Source organism: Apium graveolens, chromosome 1, assembly GCF_009905375.1.
Source record: "Apium graveolens cultivar Ventura chromosome 1, ASM990537v1, whole genome shotgun sequence".
NCBI classification, from domain to species: domain Eukaryota; kingdom Viridiplantae; phylum Streptophyta; class Magnoliopsida; order Apiales; family Apiaceae; genus Apium; species Apium graveolens.
Window position 1 is genome coordinate 89,578,566 of NC_133647.1, and position 4,880 is coordinate 89,583,445.

A 4,880-nucleotide genomic window follows, 5' to 3' on the forward strand; every position below is an offset into this window, starting at 1 on the left:
ACGGACAATAAAGCGACACTAACCACCTCGCGATTTGCCATGTCACCATAGTAATGCTTCAACCTCTGACCATTTACCTTGAATGCTTGGCCCAGATCATTCTCAAAAATCTCCACCGCTCCATGTAGAAACACAAATTTGACAACAAACAGCCCTGACCACCTTGACTTCAATTTTCCAGGAAAAAGACGGACACGAGAGTTGAACAAAAGAACTTGTTGCCCCAGCACAAATGATTTGAGCACTAGACCCCTATCGTGCCACCTCTTGACTTTCTTCTTATACATTTTATTGTTTTCATATGCTTGAATTCCAAACTCGTCGAGTTTATTCAATTGAAGCATCCTCTTCTTTCCAGCTGCATCCAAGTCCAGATTCGACTTCTCTAAAGCCCAATACACTTTATGCTCTAGCTCCACCGGTAAATGAAACCCCTTACCATAAACCAGCTGAAACGGCGACATTCCCAATGGAGTCTTCTATGCTTTTCTATACACCCAAACAGCTTCATCAAGCTTCAAAGACCAATCTTTTCTCGATGGACACACAACCTTCTCTAAAATTCACTTGATCTCTCTGTGAGATACCTCAGCTTGACCATTCTTCTGAGGATAATAAGCCGTAGCAATGCGATGATTCATATTATATCTTTGCATCATAGCAATGAACTTGCGATTGTAAAAATGCGACCCCTCATCACTGATTATGAATCTTGGAGTTCCAAATCTTGTGAATATCTGCTTGTGAAGAAAATTAAACACTACTTTCGCATCGTTCATTGGCAATGCCTTAACTTCAACCCATTTTGACACATAATCAACCACCAACAAGATATACCGATTGTTACAAGAAGAGAAAAATGGCCCTATGAAGTCAATTCCCCAAACATCGAAGACTTCAACCTCTAGAAGCACATTAAGAGGCATCTAATTCCTCTTAGACATATTATCCACACATTGACATTGATCACATTTCAAAATGAACTGATGAGCATCTTTGAACAAAGTTGGCCAAAAGAAACCTGCTTGAAGAATACGAGCTGTCATCTTTTGTCCACCATAATGCCCTCCATAAGCCGTTGAGTGGCAATCTTGCAAGATCCCCCTATTTCGCTGTAAGGAATACAACTCCTGATGATTTGGTCAGCTCCTTGCCGAAAAAGAAATGGCTCATCCCATATATACCACTTTACTTCATGTAGAAACTTCTTCCGTTGAGCGCATGTCAAGTCAGGAGGCATGATATTACTCACAAGGTAGTTCACAATGTCTGCAAACCAGGGTTCTTCCTCTTGCACTCCAAACAGCTGCTCATTGGGAAAAGACTCATTAATTAATGACTTATCTTGTGAAGTAGCAATTGGATCCTCTAAACGCGAGAGATGATCATCGACTTGATTTTTAGTCCATTTTCTCTCCTTGATCTCTAACTCAAATTCTTGAAGCAAAGGAACCCATCAAATCAATCTAGGCTTCGAGTCCTTGTTCGAGAAGAGATATCGAATTGCAGCGTGATCAGTGAAAACTGTCACTTTTTTCCCAAGCAGATAAGATCAAAATTTCTCAAAACCATAGACAATAGCCAAAAGTTCTTTCTCCATAGTAGTATAATTCAGTTGAGCACCATTTAGGGTCTTACTAGCATAGTAGACCACATAAAATATGTTGTTCTTTCTCTGCCCGAGAACTGTTCCAACTACATAGTCACTTGCATCACACATCATCTCAAAAGGTTCACTCCAATCGGGTGCAGTTATGAAAGGTGCCGTGATTAAACTCTTCTTTAAGAACTCAAAAGCAGCCACACACTCTTTATCAAACTTAAACGGGACATCCTTCTCCAGAAGATTGCACAAAGGTTTAGAAATTTTTGAGAAGTCCTTGATAAACTGCCTGTAGAAGCCCGCATGACCAAGAAAACTACGAACTCCCTTAAAAGAAATTGGTGGAGGAAGATTCTCGATGACCCCCACTTTGGCTTTGTCCACCTCAAGACCATTGCTAGAGACCTTGTGCCCAATAATAATGCCATGCCGCACCATAAAATGACATTTTTCCCAATTGAGAACCAAATTTATCTCAACACACCTCTTAAGAACGTCGCCTAGATTCTACAAGCACTCATCAAATGAATCACCAAACACATAGAAATTGTCCATGAGCACCTCCACATTCTTACCAATCATATCAGAGAAGATAGCCATCGTGCATCTTTGAAATATGGTTGGTGCTCCACATAGCCCAAAAGAAACTCTTCGAAAGGCGAAAGTACCAAAAGGACACGTGAATGTAGTCTTCTACAGATCTTCTGTAGCAATGAAAATTTGATTATAACCAGAATAACCATCCAGAAGATAGTAGTACTCATGCCCAGCCAATCTGTCCAGCATCTGATCAATAAACGGCAGAGGGAAGTGATCTTTTCTTGTGGTCTTGTTCAGCTTCCTGTAATCCATGCAAACTCTCCACCCCATGACTGTTCGTGTAGGAATAAGATCATTCTTCTTATTAGCACCGCAGTGATACCTCCTTTCTTTGCCACAAACTGAACTGAGCTCACCCATGAACTGTCAGAAATAGGGTAGATGATCCCTGCATCCAGCCAATTAAGAATTTCCTTCTTCATAACCTCCTTCGTGATAGGGTTTAACCTTCTTTGCTGCTCAACAATAGTTTTGCTACCTTCCTCTACCAGAATTTTGTGCATGTAATACGAAGAGCTGATTCCCTTAATATCTGCTATTGTCCGCCCAATTGCCGATTTAAATTCTCTAAGAATTCTCAAAAGTTTCTCCTCGTCGCTACCTGAAAGGTCAGATGCAATAATGACAAGAAAAGTAGATGCATCACCTAAAATCAGCCGGGAAGATGAGTTTATCCACCTTGACCAAGACATCCTCCACAATACCTCGCGGATATGTAATAGAACGATTGGCCAACTGCAAAGTCATATAACTAGGCTTTGGATCAAGCAAGTTCAACTTCTTGAAGATTGACAAGGGCATCAGATTGATGCTAGCTCCCAAGTCACATAGACACTTGTCAAATGACACATTTCCAATGGTGCATAGAATAGTGAAACTTCCAGGATCTTTAAGCTTCGGAGGCAACTTCTGTTACAGCACATCACTACATTTCTCCGTGAGAGCAACAGTCTCTAAGTCATCAAGCTTCACCTTCCTAGAGAGAATACCTTTCATGAACTTCGCGTAGCTAGACATTTGTTCAAGAGCTTCAGTGAAAGGTATATTGCTGTGAAGTTTCTTGAACACCTCCAAAAACTTCTTAAACTGCTTATCTAGCTTTTTCTTCTGCATCATCTTAGGAAAAGGAGGTGGAGGATAAATCTGTTTCTCCCCTGTATTACCCTCAGGAGGAGTGTGCTCAACAGTAGTCTTCCTTGGTTCCACTTCTGCTTCCTTATGCACTTCTTCTTCTTCAGCCTCAACTTCAAATTCTGGAGTCTTAGCTTTTTCAGGATTTGCAACCTTACCATACCTCAATGTAATTGCCTTCACATGCTCCTTAGCTTCCTTTTTTCCTGGCACTTCAATATTGCTCAGAAGCGTGCCAAGTTGACAATTCAGTAATGCATTAGTAATTTGCCCAATCTGATTCTCCAAGGTCATGATCGACACAGCTTAGCTCTTGCACATGAGCCTCAACTCCTCCAATTCAGATTTTTCATTAGTTTGCGGTAACTGCTGAAGTTGAAGTTGTTACCTAGGGGCATATTGCAGTTGCTGAAAACCAGGAGGGTTATACTACTTTGCTGTGTATGGCTGATAAGATTGTTGCACAGCGTTCTGATTTTTAATCCAACTGAAGTTATGATGATTGCGGTTATTTGGATGATAAGTGGCAGGAGCTTATTGCTGTGATCTCTGAAAGTTGCTCACAAATTGAGCTGATTCACTAGAAATAGCACACTGCTCTGTTTCATGCGCCCCCGCACAAAGCTCACAAACACTAGTGATTTGATTAACTCCATAATTTTCCAAAGAGTCCATTTTCATCGTCAAAGCTTGAAGTTGAGCAGCTATAGCAGTAGCTGTATCCACTTCCAGAATTCCTGCTACCTTGCCTTGCAACATTTTTTGCATAGGATTCTGTTATTCATTAGCTTCCATGAGCTCAATCAACTCATATGCTTCATTATAGCTTTTGGCCCATAAGGCTCCACCAGATGCTGCATCGAGCATAAGTCTAGACTAAGCGCCTAAACCAATGTAGAAATAGTTTATAATCATCTAATCAGGCATGCCATGGTGTGGGCACTTCCTTAGCATCTCTTTACATCGATCCCAAGCCTCACACAGAGATTCTCTAGTTTGCTGAGCAAACTGAGTAAGAGCATTCCTGATTGCAGCAGTCTTCGCCATAGGAAATGTAATAACCCCAATTTTTGAGAAATTTTGAAACCCTTATGAATAGTGTTTTTGCTGAACGAGAAAACTTTTCATGCCACGCTATGTAGGGGTTCTGTTATTGATCTTATGGGATATTATTAGTACTCTATGTGGTATATAAGTGTATGTAAAGATCGTCAGAATCCAATTCCGAACACTTTGATTTTCCCGTAAATCCACAAGATACGGAGAGAATTGAGTATAAGGTAACAGGATAAAAAGGATTTAAATTAAAGGAGCATAAGAGAGGATCATAAAAGGAATACAATATATTGAGAAAGGTTAAGGGAACCTAAGTAATAAGATCCCGGGTATGATCCCTCAAACGATAAACGAGAACGAAAGATAAGCGAACCGTAAAACAAATAAGTGACCAAGAGACAAGCTTGTACAAGAAGCCAGGGACTGTGACATCATCAAACCACAAGGTGTGGACAAGTGGGAGCATTATGACATGTGCAAGGTGACATAG

General features: G+C 40.6%; 1 non-coding gene across 1 annotated transcript; it reads left to right on the forward strand.

Moving 5' to 3' along the window:
* The first annotated feature begins 4,259 nt into the window (after window positions 1–4,259).
* Window positions 4,260–4,366, forward strand: LOC141681650 (small nucleolar RNA R71). Its single transcript, XR_012559082.1, has one exon. It is a non-coding gene; the product is annotated as a small nucleolar RNA R71 (small nucleolar RNA).
* The last annotated feature ends 514 nt before the right edge of the window (window positions 4,367–4,880 follow it).